The sequence below is a fragment of the Ambystoma mexicanum genome, chromosome 10 (genome assembly GCF_040938575.1).
Source record: "Ambystoma mexicanum isolate Mex_15411 chromosome 10, UKY_AmexF1_1, whole genome shotgun sequence".
NCBI lineage: Eukaryota > Metazoa > Chordata > Amphibia > Caudata > Ambystomatidae > Ambystoma > Ambystoma mexicanum.
This window is the reverse complement of record NC_090932.1, coordinates 258,028,305-258,046,891: the sequence shown is the minus strand read 5'-3', so window position 1 is coordinate 258,046,891 and position 18,587 is coordinate 258,028,305. Positions and strand designations below refer to the sequence as shown.

The 18,587-nt window shown below is 45.2% G+C and overlaps 1 protein-coding gene across 1 annotated transcript in view; it reads left to right on the top strand.

The window, feature by feature from the left end:
* The first annotated feature begins 3,885 nt into the window (after window positions 1–3,885).
* The window catches only part of AMMECR1L (AMMECR1 like), a 510,558-nt gene continuing 495,856 nt past the window's right edge, over window positions 3,886–18,587 (top strand). Inside the window, exons 1-2 of the mRNA XM_069617808.1 lie at window positions 3,886–4,544; window positions 4,656–4,739. The gene's annotated coding sequence lies outside the window, so the exon portion shown is untranslated. The remainder of the gene's footprint in view (window positions 4,545–4,655; window positions 4,740–18,587) is intronic.

Genomic DNA, 18,587 nt, shown 5'->3' with positions numbered 1-18,587 from the left:
GAAGCCGCCTGAAGCCCAAAGCCAAGTAACTCCTGGTATGACTCATCTTGTCACCCTAAAACGCAAGTCCAGGGTGGCTGAGAGGAAATGGCGTGCTTCATGTTCATCATCTGGCAAACTGGCCTGCCGCAAAGGCAATACCAGCTCTCCGTCCTCACCAAGAAGAGAGCTCATATCCAAGCCTACATCTCTGTGACATCTAAAAACTTGGCTGAACTCTAAAATCTGCAAGAAACTGGCCAATCCTGCCGCAGTCTCTACCTCTCCTGTCCCTTCCCAGGTCCTCACTCTCCTCCCATCGCCTCCCTCCATTCCCTGCTCTTCCTCTGGCCCTTCTGCGGCATATCTGTTGGTTGTCTTCATGACCATCAGTCTGGCTTCAGAGCTGCCAGAAGCACGGAAACTGCTCTCCTGCGCTTCCGTGAAGACCTGCTCTCCAACCTTGACTCCAACACCCCATGCATCCTCATCTTGCTTGATCTCTTTTCTGCCTTTGACACTGTCAAACATGCCATCCTGCTCAATCGTATCTGTGATAACTTGGGTATCAGTGGTCAGGCTCTGGCATGGCCGACTTCTTTCCTCTCCGACCGACCCTCCCAGGTCCAACTTGGGTCCTTCCTCTCTGACATCTTTTTCTCTAACTGTGGTGTCCCCCAGGGCTCTAACCTCTCTTCCTGGCTGTTCAACCAGTACCTGGCACTCCTTGCCCACAGCATCGCCGCTCTCTGCCCCAATTTCCAGTGCTATGTGGATGATAACCAGCTCATTTTCAGGCTGCCCTCGGCCTCCTCCTCTCCCTCCCTCATCTCTGTCTGTTTGCTATCCAGGAGTGGTGTGCCTCCAATGACCTCTGCCTTAATGCCAGTAAGACTGAGATTCTACTAATTGACAACCCACTCCGTCCTTCCCTGCAGCTCACTGGCCGTCCTCTCTTGGCCCTCATCCTGCAAGGCTAAACACCTCGGTGTCATCTTTGACTCCACACTCCTTCTCTTCTCACATCTCTAAGAAGTCACACTACCAGCTGCACCTCCTCAGAGGTATTCTTCCTTTCCTCTCCTTCCCCCCAGAAGCTCACCATCTCCAGAGCCCTGGTTCTTTCTAGGCTGGACTATTGCAACAGCCTCCATCAAAATATGCCTGACTCTACGCTCCGTCCTCTGCAACTTATCCAGAACAGGACTGCGAGACTTGTCCTTGGCCTCAAGCCCAGGGATCATATCTCTCCAGGGCTGAAATCTCTGCACTGGCTCCCAGTGGCTGTGAGGATTAAGTTCAAAACCTTCTGCATCATCCACAAGGCCTTCTGGGGCCGGGGGCTGCAAACCTTCAACTCTCCTCCCAAATATCTTCCTTCCATCCCTAAAAACAGGATGACACACTCTGGCTCAGACTATTAAAAAAAAAAAAAGGCAGTTTGAAACATGGGTTGTCGCTCGCATGGCCTTCCACATTAAAGTCACTTATTCCATCTTTTGAAAACTTTTTTCACAGTTCAACAAAAGTTCACAAGGTCTGCCTCTGTAGGGCTCGGAACTCTCAAACCATTCATAGTTCACTTAGGTCTCCCTCAGTCGGGTTCGAACCATTCAACCAAAATGTACCTGATTCAACGTAGATCTCCCTGAGCTGGGTTCGGAACTCGCAATCACAGCACTTGCAGGGGTTCCCTTCCCCAAGCATCATTCACATCCTTTAGGGTTTCCCTTCCCCTAACTTATTTTATATTTCCGGTGTCCCTCAGCTGGGCTCAGACCTTTCACTGATGTCAAATACTTTCGAATGTGCAAGGCTTTTACCACGCAGGACCACTTTGACTTTCACCTCAGCTTTCCCTTAAATGTTATTCATCGCAATGTCTCTTGGTAGTGGTAGTTCTATATCTCAATCAGAAAAGTTCAAAGAAATCTTCCTCTTCTAGCAATCGCCTTTTAACCTCCCCCTTTCGTCAGGGTTAATCTTGACCACTGCGCATTGCAGAGTTCCTTCAACTTTCCAATTTATAACAAGACATCAAACATTTCACTGAGACTTTTGAGTGGGCTATTTCCTTTCGCCAGACCACTCTGCTACTCTATCACTGGCTTCACAGTTATCTGTAACTAACAAGTTCATTACTGGTTTGTTTTCTTTCGCGTCTCATAAGCACGTGCGCAACCTTCAATCGTGCGATACATTTTTGTGGCTTCAATCTTTTCTTGACAGAAACCGGCCTTCAATTTCTTTTCACTTACTCACTTATTGTGTGCATTCCTTTCTTGTCTTTGCAGCTTTGATTCACAAGTCAAGGTTGAAACCTCAGGCTTGGCTTTGCCTCGCCAACTCTGTTGTTTACCCGAGAGGGTCACTGGCACCCTTGAAATACAATGCAGGCTTCTTCTTGTCTAGAATTTGACTTTCTATGTGTCTCCTTCCCGGCTTCCCCGAGGCAACAACCTCCTGCAGGGAACTTCAGGGTTTTCCCACACCTCGATCAGTTGTCCTGCTCCAGTGGGTTCGCCTTTGCCCAGGAAGATATGCTCCTTCTCGTGTCTCACCTTGCTAAGAGTTTGTCTCTATGTTCTGCCTTTTATCCATGTGGGGGGACCTAATCTGTATTAGACGTGTGTGATTAAGATCAAGTGCCTGACTTTGCCCGACCTGATTAACAGGACATGTCCAATGAGATGTGTAAGGGTTAGCCTCTTTACTCTCAGTTGCCCTCTTCCTCAGCCTCGTGTTTATGTAGAAGGGGGAACGGGGGGTTGGGACATTGGAGAATCCTAAAAAAATAGAATGGGGCATGGGCACAGAAAAATGGGGGGATACCCCATCTCACTATCAGCTGCCTCACCCCCACTCCGCAAAGATTCCCCCCCCCCCCCCCCAGGTGATCCTCCCACACTGGTCCACCCCCCCCCCCCGGTCTGGATCCAAAGGCGATCGACATGCCCTGGCCACCTGAGAGAGACCCCCGGGGAGTACCAAGTGACACACCCTTTGGTTTCTCACACGACTATGTCTTGTTTACGCTACGTGCTGGTGTATTGGGACAGTTTCTTATGCAATGCCCTGATTTACGACAATATAGACATGGATTATTTGACCTTCGGTTTTCTCTTCTTCTGGTGGCAATGGCCCTCTTACAATGCCAATCTGCATAGGCTCCCCCTCTGAAAATCGAGTAGGCTGCTCCCTGCTCCCGTCTAGCCATGCAAAGGGAACTGCTTCTGACTTCTTCTTTTCCTCTTTTCTCTCACTAATCCTGTGATCCAATCTCAATGCCAAAATCAATGCACTGCACAAATCAGGTTGTGGCTCCACATGAGCTATGGCATCCGTAAGTTCATCCCCAAGCTCCCAGTAAAACAACACAGACTGTTTGGGTTCTGGCCATTTTGCTTCTACCACCAGCCTCTTGAAGTGTGTGACATAAGTCACCATATCCCTATTGCCCTGTCGCAATCCCGACAACTCTTCTATCCTGTGCCAAGGATACATTCCTTCAAATGTATTCTGCCAACTGTTCCCCAATCATACAGTAAGTGTCATGGGCACTAGGGATGGGTTCATAGGTAGACCCCTTTCCCTCCTGGCACATGGGGGTAGGTGGAGGAGACAGGCAGGAGCAATGTGGGTTAGGGCCTGGTAGGCAAGACATTCACTCAGGGCAACCACAAGCTCTCACATTTTCACCCCATGAGAACAATTGTGCAGGTACTAGGCTGAAAGAGCTTCACTTCCTGTTATTGCAACATGGACTCCAAGCGTCCTTTTCAGAGCTGTGCAATGCGTTCCAGTCTCGGAGCGTGGCTGGCTTTATAAGCCACGCCCAGAGACCAGCCTGTGCTTCGCGTGACTTCTGTGGCTTCAGCCAACATGCTCATCGTAGTCCGGAGCCCCAGTGTGTTCAAGGCATTGTTGGAGGAAAAATACAGTCCGCAGCCAGACTCCTGCTCCCAGTGACTTGGACCAAGCACACATCCACGCCAGCATCTCTGCACTTGAAAGAAAGAACAGAAAGACAAGCAGCAAGTCCTCACGTAACGCTTTCTACCCAGCCCCCACCCTTGCGAGCGGCATGGACAAGTTGCAACTGTTTACTTACCTGGGCTTGTGTGCTAGTCAAGACCTCCTGCAGCAGCCAGCTCACAACTCTTCCCCCCCACCCCCAGCAATCTGCCGCTCCACCGGGCAGCACCAACTTTGGGAACAAACAACTTCTCGACACGCCACGAGCCTCGCAGACTAGCCCACTCCCTACCATGCTGCACAACCAAGGCTACTACTCGCAGCAGCACTTACCTGCAAACCCAGCACAGAGGATCCAGTGAAGGAACTGGTTTTCTCCGCAAATAACATACTTGCAGCAGCACGACAAGAGCAGTCTCCTGCACAAACACATGGCAATTTGCCAGCAGGACCACTAGTATCAGCAAAACGAATTTAGCAGCAGCAAGGTAGCATCCTGGGGCCAAGTGAAGGAACTGGTCCGCTTAGTGCTCAAGATATAGCGCCCCTGCGCCTCGCAGGATGGAGAGCTCGCCAAACTAGCTCAGAAGGTGAGCCACGCCCCTAAAATGAGCAGACACCACACTAGGGTCAGGGAGGAGGGAGGCTCTGGGTATATCCCTAAATTCCAAGCAACCTTTAACCTCCCTTTTAATTCGCAGGTATGTCTCCAGCCCAGCTAGTAGAGGGTCACGAGGAAACAGGGAAGGGCATCGGAAGACTCAATCACTCCCGCCGAGGCTCAGGTGAGCGTGACAGTAAGGGATCGTCCTTCTGTACCAACGGAATAGCCCATGTGACGGCATCTCCCGACAGATAGGAGGTTACAAATGCAGTTCTAGCTTGCGTAGCCTCAAAGGCAGTGGATTTACATGGGAGGTGTAATTGGGACTGCATTAGAAAAAGTGGAGCACTTTCTAGGGTCCCCCGCATATTTTTCAGGTGGGGGGACAGTAGTACCCCCAACTTCTGCTGAACCACTGCCGTATTAGCCCGACCTGATGAGGCCGCTCGGGGGGAGGGGGGCAGGTTCCCGATTGTGAATAACAGATCACCATGTGGCAGCCAGTTGAGGGAAGAGAGAAGTTGTGGATAGGGAAGGGGGGAGCTTAGAACACCAGGAAGAGGGTAAGGGAGCTTGAATGGATAGGGAAGGGGAAATTAGCAAAAGTACATAGTATAAAATACCAACTTGATGATATGACCATACATAGACAGACCCAAACTTTGTTCCTCCAACTGGGCTCTTGAATCTCCTGCACACCCTGGATTTACCAGAATGCCCTTCCATAATCAAGGGTACCTGCTATACCAAGCCAAATGGTTTCCACCTCCTCCTCCTGCCCACCTGTCTCTACCACCATCCTACCTGTCTAGCATGATTGCATACATATTTCTTTTGTCACAAATGGACCTTTAAAAAATTACAACAGTAATTACATATACATATAGTTTCTTGGCCACATAGATAAGCTGAGTTAGCCACAGATAAGCAAAGTTAGCCACATACAATAGTCCATTGGGACCCAGATGCCAGCAGCACGAGAAACTTGTAGCAAAAGACAACATGTGAGCAAAAGCAATATACTATGCTCCCATAAACTTTTAAGCATGGTTCTCAGTCCAGTCCTTTCTACTAGCACTCCCAACACATGTTAGGGAAAATTTCTCTTGCTAGCCCAAGTATAATCCATATTTCTTGTTCTTGGAATTGCTGCTAGATGCATCCATGTCCCATATTTACAGATTCGTGAGTTTGCACTGTTTACTTATCTCAAGCCTCAGGAGCCAACCACGGTCTCCTCAGGTGCTGCAGTATGAGCAGGAGAATGGCGAAAGCCAACTCGATCGAAATCGGTGCTGCGTGCAAGCGAGGGTACGCAGCGTGTGCCAGTACCCGCTTCAGAGCAGACACGGGAGTGCAGAGCTCCCTAAGCACACCTCAACCACACGCACGTCTTCCGAGTAGTGCACTGCTCGTCCAGACCGCCAGTCCTCCTGCTCTAGCCTCGGCCCAGGTCTGCATCTTCCAAAAATCACCAGCAAGGAGCACAGGCCAAGGCAGGGTTTAAGAAGCAAACCCACAGCGTCTTGTGCTGCTTCATTACAAAGCACAAAACTACCAGGTCCCATGGGAACTGTAGTTTCCCAGCCCCCAACTCCTTACAACGGGAGAAGCTGCAATGAGTTGCATACATGCCAACATTCAGTGACCAAACATCTATAGGAATCTTAACATTTCAAAAATAGTAAGTAGCATAATGACGACATCACAAGAAAAGATGTCACATCAATTTTACCAATGTAATTACATAGAAACACATCTGGGGTTAATAGCCGGAAGATTATCACGAGATGGCCAGGCAGCAGGGAGCTGAAACAGGAAATACCCACTGAAAAGCTATAAATCTAAATCCTTCTAAGTCAGCAAGTGCCTGCTGTGGAGGAACCAGTGTGAAAAGGCTACAAGGTGTTGTATACCACAATGGAAGTGACGGGCGCATTGGCTCCCGCAAATCTAGCTTGTAAGGCAAGCCCCAGAACAAAAAGGAATATAGAGAGAGATATATTGCTGCGTTATAAGACTGCTAACTGGACACATGGGACAGTTGCTGGGGGACTCCCTAGAGCTCATGGCCCCCTTTGACTGAAAAGGTTGAAAGGCCTGATGCTGTGTCTTTATAGTGCGACAGTCAATTATTCAACTCCTGCTTTTTTTAAAACACTAACATGCGCTATGCATGCAGGCCTATCCTTTGCTTGGACTATAGAACGGGAAAAAGAAAAGCACACGCCTACGTACCAAACTTCAAGGAGTAAAGCAGGGCTGGGGGGAGTTAATCACGTCCAACCTGCGAGTTCTATTTGCATAGGTGCTTAGACATGATTTGGGAATTCAACTTGGGCAAAATTTCAATTCCCCAACTGTGCTAGTTTCCCTAACCCAAGCACAGGACTCCTAAAGAAAGCCCACGAGAAAAGTGTGTAGCAGAGCAGGCACAGGATCAGAAGGGACAGTCATGTATTATCCAGCACAAGGTTACACTATTAAACAAAGATTGCAAGCAACCCGATGTGGGGAGCGTGGTATGTGCCATTGCATTGCAGTTTTACTTTTTTGTGCATTATGCTCAGGACACTTATTCTTGGGGGAGAGCTCATTGCTGGGTCTATTATCAGCGAGAGCATATCCCGGTCAGTTTGGTTTGGTTTGATTTGCCGAGCTCAGGGTTTACATGCAATTACGATTGATAGCAAAAAGTGCAAAGAAAACCTAACTAAATCTACTCTACCAGGGAGTCCCCTAACTAGTCTAGGTTCTAAGGGAAATTCTCCAGGCATACACAAAACTGGTCCTCAAACTAAACAAAACATTCAAAGTAAATCATAAACATAAATGTGAGATTACTAAATAACCAGTGACTTGGATAGCCTTCACTTGTCCTGTGTAGATCCCTTTCACACAAAGGTCCAAAGCAAGAAAAGTAAAGTCTTGAATCAAGTCTTGAGAGTTACAAAATAAACAAAAGTTCACCCAAACAAAAATCCACTGGTAACAGTTCTTATGCGTGTTGAAAGTTTCCCCTTCCAATTCCAGCAAAGAAAACAGCACGAATGGTAATCCTGGATATTCTCCTTTCAGGATGGACAGTTCAAAGACAAAAGTACCTTTTCTACTTTAACAACTGTCCATATGTTTGGAACCTCTGCTGTGTCTCTAGTATAACTTGGCAGGATGCAGCTTCTTAGGGTGTTGCTTTCCTCTCGACAACCCCCTTTTACTACGGTCACTGTGGAGGTAGGCTCCTTTGCTCCACAGCGTGTTACTGCTTCAAACACCTTCAATACAACATTCCCTGACAATATTATAGACAACCACAGTTCTGTTAGCTCTGCTTCAACTTGGTACTTTATAATTGTTAGGCAATTTAAGGACAAGACTCTTCGACCTCCACAAGTAGGCAAGGCACTCTTCTTTTCTATGTTATAAGAAAAAGGCAGCCTATTTGCCTCTTCTGTCTCATGTGAGAAACCTAAAGGTACTCTCACATCTACTCCCCAGGGATCTTCTGTTCAGGTGGCCAGGGAAGGGCCATCGCTTTTGGATCCTGACCCTGGGGGTGGACTAGCAAAGGAGGATCACCGGGGGGGTGGGTCTCCCCTTTCCAAACACTGACCGATCTAACTCTTTCTCAGCCTTTATAGGTTTTATACAATCCCAACCCATACATCCCCATTTACACCACTATAGTACTGGGACAAAGAGGGATCCTGAAGACTACAGAGCTGAAGGTCAGGCATGTCCCAATAATTGCTCTAATTGGAATCAGGCAAACTAGGCAAGAGAATCACACCTGAAACCCCTTGATGGTATCCATGTGTATAAAAGATGGGGCACCAGCAAACTTGAAGAGAGCTGCCATGGAGGGGCGGAAGAGAGCTGCCATGGAAGGGCAAGGAGGAGCTGCCATGGAAGGGCAAGGAGGAGCTGCCATGGAAGGGCAAGGAGGAGCTGCCATGGAAGGGCAAGGAGGAGCTGCCATGAAGGGGCAAGGAGGAGCTGCCATGAAGGGGCAAGGAGGAGCTGTCTTCTGGGTGTGAGCAGCAGGAACGCCAGCGCAACCCACAAGAAGCCACAGGAGAACAGGCCGCTGAAGGACTGCACAGTAAAGCAGAGTGTAATAGCATGGGGAGGGAGCCATGTCTCAAGGAAGCAGGAGAAGGGAGCCATAGAATGTGTCAGTCACCTTACTGTGGCCAAGCAGTGCTTGTTCCGCTAAATGGAATTAACAGTCCCATGGTTTGAGGGGCAGGCGAAGAAACCCTGACCTCAAATATAAGAAACCGGCTTGACAAGGAAGCCAAAGAAAAGAATGCTGCGCCCAGCGAGTTTTAAAGAATGTGAGGAACCCTTTGCATGTATAAAAGTCAATGTGTCAGAGAGTTAAATTGTATCAGGGTGGTCGCGTGCCATCGGCACGTTATCGAAAGCATCCGATCAAAGCAGCAGGAACGAACTGAAACGAATAGTGTTAGAAATTGATTTTGGGATGTTTGATGGAACTGGCCGAAAAATGTATCTTCGCTCTGACTCTCTTCCTAGAAGAAGAGAGGGAACTCTTAATAGATGCAAGTGATGAATCAGAGCATGGAGGAGTAGATGTTTTATAAACATTTAATGACGATGATCCAAACTTAGAAATCAATGGAAAGGATGGATCTTGAAAAACTGTGCCTCTTAACAAAGTGACTTATTTGCTTTTGTGGAAAAAAAAATTCATTTGGCTTTTTAAAGGTTTGAACAAACCATATAAAAATAAATAAATTTTGTGGATCAGAGTGGTCCCGTTTGAAGAAGCAGTACATGTTCAAAAGTCTCTGATCAATCAAGGACACTGAGAAAGTAATAGGAAAAAGAAATGCTAAAGAAAAGAGAATTAAAGCTGTGGATAAGCAGCCAAGGGGAGCAAGTGGAGTGTGAGCAAAATGCTGAGCGAATGAAACTAAGCTGAATGAGTAAAAGTGTAGGTTGTATATAAAAGCTAACAAAGTGGAATATGGAAAGGAGAGCCAATGAATGGCCGAGAAAGATAATTGATCTATGAGCTTATCAGTTTTCATGAACTGCCAAACCCCCCCCCCCCCTAAGTCAAAGTTGTTTAAAGCTGGGGCAAGGGCAACTGGCTGCATGACCTGTGATGGATGAGCTGTGCAGCCCGTTAACTGCACCTAGACCAGGTAGCCCCAACACATCTAGAAGAATTGTGAAAGCAACTCTGACACAGCTAAACATTGTGAGGTTGTTTTGTGAAGCTTGGGGAAAGGAACCTGTGATCCTTTGGAATATTCTTTTGTGAATCAGTACTGTAGGCTTGGGGAAAGGAACCATAAGCGGCTTCTGAACTTTGTATTCTGAAACCAAGTGTTCTTGAAACTTGGGAAAGAGAAACCCATGTCCTGAAGGAACATTTGAAGCTTATCATTGTTGGAATTGTATCCTGAACTTGGGGAAGGGAACTAGAGACTGCTCCAGACTTTATTTTGAACACTATTTAGAATAACCCTATACTACATTTCTGTATTAGACGTGAGGGCAAGCATATGTTTTGACACAGACCGACTATTGATTTGCACTTAAAGACATAGGCTTTCCTTAGGTAGGAAAATACCCACCATAGCTATAGAGCAAGTTAGGCCTTACACCATCACGATACTTATTAAAGGTTCTACTGTTGAAGTCACAATCTGTTGTCTGGGTCATCTCTTGATACCATGCCTGTCTCACAAATGGTGACAGGAGTAGGATGCAGCACAACTGATACAAGTTGGGGAATCATAAATTATGAAAACCTAAGTCACAGAGCATCAAGTCCCACAATGGCTACTAAGGGCTCAATTGAATTCAATACTTGTAATAGTAGGAATTAAAGATTTCCCTCAGGAGAAAGGAAAATGATACCTATTGACCTAATATTAATTTCACCCCTAATACATATATTAGACTGACACTCCGGTTAGGGTTGACATGTCCATTTGGGATTGTTGTCCTGGCCGGGGTTATTGACCCACATTTCAGAGGTGAGGTTAAAGTATTAATACAAAACCATGGAAAGAAGCCCTTCTGTTAACCAAGGCCATAAGATTGCTCAAAAGGTGATTGAGAAGGTAATACTTCCCATAATAGCAGAGAAAGAAGACACTGATAGAAGGATTCAGATTTCTAGGGAAGAGAAGAAAGCTACAAATGACTTCCCCCTTCTCTCGAGTCTGAAAGAGGTGGTCATGGAGAATCAAATGCTCCTCCAAACTTAGAAGGGTATGATATGATATGATAAGGCATTTGTAACGCGCCTATACACAAGTGTTTCAAGGCGCGACGAGGGTATATTTTCTCTCCTCCATGGCTAACTAAAGAATTTTCACAAGTTGTTTCAGAAAAGGAACGATGTGAAAGAAGGAAATAGTTTTTTTATTTTGAAAGAAGAATTTCTTTATAGTGGAAAGACCATCCAACAGATTAGATCAAATTAGAATTGGTGATTCCAGAAAGTCGTAAAAAGATGGTCTTGGAAAATGTTCAGTCCCATCTAACAGAACATCATACAAACCATAGGAAACAAACATTATTTAAGAGAAATGTTTTGGTTTGGAATGGAGGCTGATCTTAAAACCCTGATGCATAGTTATATACCTTGCCAGAATGTTGATACACCTATCCTACCTGTAGGTTCCTATAATGTAGTTATATATACAAGTCAATATTTTTTCAATTGAACAATCTCACAAAGCCTGAATGCTGAAGAAAATGGCAATTTCTTCAACCAGAAGGCTCATCAGGTGGGGGTTATCCTTTCAAGCTCTAAACACACAGGCCATACTTACCTTCTACAGATGTTCTGATGGAATTGATTATCATTTTTCTTTCCCTTATGACTGTCGAATACCAAAAAGAGATAAGATAACAATCTCTTTGGGCCCACAAATAGATTTTCCCCATGGTCTAGGCAAATATATATTATTACCACCAAAAGGAACAAGATTAAAAATAACGCCTATACTCTCATGGGAGGTGGAATTAAAATGTGTCCTTTTAAATTTTTCTGACGACCACATTGAGATTGTAAGGGGTCAGCTGTAGGGAATTCTGAGATATGAAGTTTTATGGCAACTTTTATCCTATTCAGAATCAAAAGAACATTTTCAGAAAACTATCTCAGTAAAGGAAAGAAATACAAATCTGGGTCTCAACTCTTTTGAAACAGACATTTGGATCAGGATACTATACTGTCAAGTTCAGCTAGTAACTCAAAAGGTATGGGGATATCAAAAGTCAAGGAAGAAGATTAGGAAAGCTCAGAGCACTCTAGGGGTTCAACAAGAAAGACAGTATCTTTCTTATCAAAAGGTACTGGACATTCATCTTACCCGGATAACTCCTTTTGAGGCAGAGATTCAAAATGCTGAATCTCAGAGGGAACCAACAGGAAAAGAAAAGTATCCAGCAGTAATAAATTAGTTTCTTGATCCACATCGGAAATGTTATTCGTGTAAGAGGTTTGGACATCTGGTGAGAAATTGTCCCGTAAATATAGTTGAATTTCCCAAATCAATGTCATACATTCAACCCGATCAACCTCAAAGACAGCCTAATGCATTTTTGTATAAAAAAGGGGAAACTACATGTAAAATTCATGTTGTATTAAAGGGAAAACTAATGTGGGCAGAATTGGACACTAGAAGTAAAGAAAGTGCCATAAGAACATAAGTCCTTCTACAGGGGTTAAAAAAAGAAAAAAAGTAATGTATGTACATGGCCATTCTCAAAAATACCCTTTGACTCAGATCCTTGTACCTATTCTAGGAAGGAAAATAGATTTAACTGTAGTAGTGATTGCCAACTCAAATAATCTTAGGGATAGATGTCCCCCACTTTGATCACTGGGTTTCACGAATAGCCCAAGTCAATTCTAAAAAGCTTGTAGAGTCTCATGTCCCTTTGGAGATAAAATATCCTGAATCGAAAACAAAATCGATAGTCCCATTAAACAAACGTAACCTTGACAGAACGCAGGATTTCTTGGACCAGCAACCTGGCGACTCCACAGGAAAACCTGGAGAGGAACAAAAGCAAGATAAGGCAACTTTCCCCTCTCATTTTCCATGTGAAACATCTCAGTCCAACCCCAATTGGGGAAGGGCATGTGAGAAACCTGAAGGTACTCTCACATCGACTCCCTAGGGATCTTCTGTTCGGGTGACCAGGGAAGGGCAATCGCTTTTGGATCCTGACCCTAGGGGTGGACTAACAAGGGTGGAGCATCCTTGGGGATTGGGGAGAGGACCTGAGGGCGAGACATGGTATCTCCCCTTTCCTAACACAGACCTATATAAGCCTTCATGGGTTAAATACAATTCCAACCCATATCACCCCTACCCGGAACTGAGACAAAGAATAGGGGACTAGGAGTAATACCCATCACCTATGTGAACCAGTGCTTGAAGCTGGGGAAGGGAACCCCGAGCTCCTTCTGAACTTTGTATTCTGAAACCAAACTGTATCCTGAACTTGGTGAAGGAAACTAGAGACTGCTCCAGGCTTTATTTTGAACACTATTTTAGTTAGAATAACCCTACACTACATTTCTATGTTAGACGTTAAGGCAAGCATAGGTTTTGACACAGACTCTTGATTTGGATTTACGGACATAGACTTTCCTTAGTTTCTTTAGGTAGGCAAATCCGCACCATAGCTATAGGGCAAGTTAGGCATTACACCCATCCCGATACTTAATATAGATTCTACATTTGAAGTCACAATCTGTTGTCTGCGTCATCTCTTGATACCATACCTTTTCACGCCTACTGCTACCAATATAATCAGCCTTTGGTTGCAGAATGCTTTTCTCTCAGCTTCAACAGTCTCAGCATTACATATTGTTGACTTAATCTTTTTACAAGCACCCAACTCCCTTCCCCAAATTTATGTACACCTTTTAGGTTCTAGCAGCTACTCCAAAACTGTATTGCCACTCTTCCAGCTTTGGATAATCTTGTCACCCTTGTATCAGAGGACACTGGAACTTTAACAACTTCAAAATATAGGTGGTTGGATTTGAATAGGGCTGGTTTTGCTGTAGAAAGGAGTTGCCTACTGGCTTGGGTAGTGTTTGCTCTTCTCTTTACTTTAGCGACTTCTACAATTGCAGAATACTTGTTCTGGAGGTTACAAGATTCAGGCTTCACAAGAGAAGATTTAGGTACACATGACCACACTTGGTGGAGATTTTTAACTTCAGAGAACTGCAAGGACATACGTTCCCTTTCATTCATACATAATGATACTTGGACTCTGATCGGGAATCACACTTATCCATACGCGACCTCTCTTTGATGTAATAGTTCTTGCAACAATTCGTGAAAGTCCGCTTTAACTTTCCGAGTGATTTAGAACAGCGTTCTCCCTCTTAAATGGAGACACATGACCGCTCTGGTAAAGTTATGGAGCACAACAATGGAAAATCGAAAGCTTTTAATTTATGCTGTAGAAACTAAGAGGAGTAACAGGAAGGTGCGCTAGTCTGCTAAATTCTGACAAGTGTTCAAGTGCAGCAGTAACAGCATACGAGGCCCCCCTGAGCCTCCAGAAGTAAGCATAAGAGAAAAGTGTATGTTGTAGATCCGTGCAATGACCCTAGATTTTGTTAATCAATTCTTGATCTGTAGTGCTCAAAGTCCTTATTAATCAGATCCAAAAAATGTCCTTCCTATAGGTTTTGATTTATTGGCAAAAACCAACAAATCAACAGCCGACACGTGTTTTGACCAGTCGGTCGTCCTCAGGGCTGTTACCAAAAAGTGCAAAATTACAGAGGGGTATATTTTCTCTCGTACATGACGATTCATACATTTAGAAATTAACATTTCATTTGATAGATATTACAGAGATAGCAATAGTATAATGTCGAGCAATGATTGTTGCATACCATGATATCAATCAGTGTCAGGCAGGGTGAACAGGTACAGAGGGATGAAAATAAGATCAGAAAGGCAATAGTCAGTTCTTATATTAACTAACGTCCTCCATTGTAAAGCCTCATGCCCTATATGTGCTAGCCACATGCTTGGACAATCCTGCAAACATAAATTAAATTCCATTACCGCATAATGACAAGGGTGATCAATTCTTGGTATAGCATGCGGGAGATGCCAGCTTCTCAGAAGGTGGATTTGTGTTGACTCTTGTGCTGACTCTTGTGCAGTGATGCACCACTTGTTAAAATTTCTACATTTGTCACATGCAGTCCTGTGAACTATGCCATAAAGGGTAGTATTACCTAATGAGGAACAGTGAAGAGATGACCAGGTACCGACGTGTCAGGTCCCATGCATCTACCCATTACCCACCAAAATAGATAGTGACTCACCAACTTGGTCTGTAACTTGAATCAGATTCAAGAAATGTTAACAGTAAGAGACAATTACAACTCAATGAGATGCTATAATGTAGAGGATAGCTGAAAATGTGCATAATTTACAAATGGTCTCTTACCCTTAATGTGATTAATGCTACTTTCGTCTCCAATGAACGATGTTGGAACCCAGTGCAGAGTGGTCCAACATATGATATTATGTTGGAGGTCAAATCCTCGTACAATTCTTCCATTAATTCAACTTGGTAGCCCTGAAAATTGAATTAGAATCCATGTCTACCTTACAGAATCATATTGCTTAAAGCTACTCATCTGCATGTATTAGTAAGATGTTATCCAATTGTTCTTACCTAATGTGGCTATGACAATCTCTGATTCATCCGATTATCAAAATAGCCACTGATGTTCTAATCTATAAATGCCATCAGTATTGGGTGAACATTACAATGAACTGCGGAGCTCTAAATGATAGCAGTTCCTAGTGTATAGTATCTGTACCTGAAAGCAATAAAAAAAGGGTCTTGTCATGATTTTTACAGTACCCATGGCTAAAAACCAGTATACGCTCGCTTTGTAGATTAGCTTACCTAAAGCTTCTGATTCAAATGGGCTAGATCCTGCGTTCACTCATGTGGCACGCAACCAGCACCATCTTGTTTGCACATATACTCTGTAAACAAAGCATGTGACGTCACACGTGACATCATGCGTATTACAGATAAATATGTATGACGATTGTTACTGTGTTCGAGTAACTAAATCGAGGTTCTACAATATCGCATTGTCAGATAGTATCATGTTACCTAAATAAAAATAGCAATTACTAAAGAGATCGGTCCATGATGAAATTTCAACTAGGGCGATTCAGAGCAAGCAAAAGAGTGTCCATAACACTGAACTGCCAGCCTCATGCTCTTCTCCTTCGGCTACTACTGCCAGCCTTCCAGCTTCTGCTCCATCTCCTTCCTTCAGCTCCTTTCTGCTGCAGCCTTTTATGCCTCTCAGGTGGGGCAATTGGCTCCAGGTGCAGGCCCTTAATGTTAATTGCCCGACCATGGCAAAGGCTATTATGCCTACTTGCCTGTCCTTCACTTCTACATGCCTCCTCCGCCCTCTTCTTCGTTTCAGTCTCTGTAGGGTTAGGGGACATGTAGTACATTTTAAAGGAAATTTGGAAATGTTCTACTTTTTTAGGTTGACAAAGGGCCATCAAAAGGGAGGGATTATGGGGCATGTTAAAAAGGGGTTCCTCCCAGTCTTTCAGGTCTGAACCCCCCGCACCCCCTCTCCCTCAGGTGATCCTCCCACAGTACACCACCCCCAGGGTCATGATCAGAGAGTGCTTTCCTTTCCCTGACCACATGAGGAGGGTCCCAGATCAGGTTTCGTGGGGGGGGGGGGGGGGGGTTTACAGGGGGAGGCAGGGATCTATCAATTCTCCACAAGGCCGAGTTACTCTAGTAAGGTGGTCTAATGTCAGGGCCAGGTCATGGGGTTGGCAGAGGTGCAGACTTGCTCAGGAAAGGCAGAGGCTGCCAATCACTGGGGAGGCAAACGACTGGCTCTCTTCTTCCGCCTTCCCACCATGCCTGTAAATTGGTTGGATTAGACACTGAAATCTGTAGGCGGTAGGACTGCTTATAAGCGCCACATTGCTAGGGTTGGCAAGTATGGAGTTGGAGAACACTCTGCATGACACCAGATTGCCTGAACAACTAGATTGTTCATATTGAATGTAACTGCAATGCACTATCCAGATATCGGCATGTCCCAGGGCATATCTTACAGTGCCATAGTGAGCCGGTTTGAAAAGGAAGACAAAGCATAACACTATGAGGTATGGGTGGGTTTTTACTGGGTCGAGATCTGTGATCCCATTCTACACCAAATATCACCTTTGGAAACAAACAAACTGAAGAATCTCAAAGTAGCATGAAAAAGGGTTAATGCTAAATCAAAAATAGGCCACAAATTTGAGTTGGACTGTGTAAATGAAATTAGGAGTTTTCAAATGAATCAAAAGAGCAATTCTAACTTGCTCAAAGACAGAATTCCATCAGCCATCCTTTGCTTCTCATGGAATATAAATGAGTCACTTTAAGTTTTGGGGTTTCCAAGCATCCCCTGCAATTGCTTCTTCGTTTGGTTGATGGTTTTCTCTTTTGCGGTCTTGGTCAGGATACAGAGTTTGTAGGTGGTCCATTCCACCTGCTGGGCTCTAGAGGATCCTGGCTTGCATCACACAGTGCCACATTTGGGTAAGGCATTGCCAGATCTTGCTGGGCCCAAGCTGCCTCTGATGTGAGCCCCGGGGTAATGGCATTCAACTCAGACATAGTCGCTGTCAACAATCAGTAGTCATGTACCTCTGGGCCACTCCAATTCTTGTCTATTCTCTTTGGTTTATCTTTCTTGTCTCCATTTTCCACGACCACCCACAACAATCAGGTTCTCTTACTCTCAGACATCTCTTCTCACCGACGCCTCTACTAATGCCCCCTGCTTTTTAGATCTTTCTGATCATACACTTTCCATTATCGCCTTGCTTTACTATTCCTCTTCCCTTCTCAGATCTTTCCACTGCTTGCCTCCTGTGCTTACTTTCCCTTCAAGATGCCGTTCCAATCTGCTCACTTCAGATCTTTCAATTTTGCACCTCCTTTGCTTTGGGACGACCCCCCTCTTCTTGTCTTTACACCCTCCTCTTCTCAAATTTACGAACTTTCCATATCCTCCTACTTCTATCCCTGTCCCTCCAATCTCCTTTCCCTCCTTCCATGTCTCCTCTATATGCTCCAACACATCCATCTTTGCCTCCTGCCCGTTTGTTCTCTTCTCGCTCACCCTGCCTCCCCATATCATGACCACCACCCTCCTTCTAGTGCCCACACCAGACACTAAATGGAGGTAGCTTAGAGGTGCAGACCTATCTCCTGGGCCCACAAGCGTCAAACTATGTGAAGCTGTTGCGCTGCAAATGCTGAGCACATGTATTGGCCTTCACAACTGTTTTTGGTTGGTCGTACTCCCTGGCACAGCTCCTCAGAACAAACCCTAGAAAAGGTTGTCTGCATCTTGGATTTCATTTTGCTTCTGCTTTGATCCCTGCCAGTCTCTGTCTTCCATGCCACCGACCAGCCACTCAAGATCTCCCTTCTGTCTTTGAGCGGTTCATCTGCACAAACAAGTGTAGGATCAGGGTAGTAAACGGAAACCGCAGAACCCCATGCATTGAACTATTTCTGGATATTTGTCATCGCTTGCTGCTCTAGACTGTGTGTACCCTGAAGGTGCCTCCCTTACTAGTCCCCCGGGGGTCTGGTATCCAGGTGGCCAGGACACAGCCATCACTATTGTACCCAGTTCCTGGGGGTGGACCAGTGAGCTAGGATCACCTGGATGGGGTCCTTGGGGAATCGAAGTGGGACACTGACGGGTGAGACATGGTATCCTCCTCCTTATGACAACTTTTCCCGAACCTGCCACATAAGATACAGAAACTCTTTAGCCCCCCCCCCCCCTTTTTCCGACAAGGCAATTTTCACATATTACGAAGGACTAACACTCTAGCCATTTACCTGACATGTCCCAACACCAGCGTTAGGCAGAATTATATGCTGTACCCTCAGGAACACCATACACAATTAAGACTACAAGTGACAG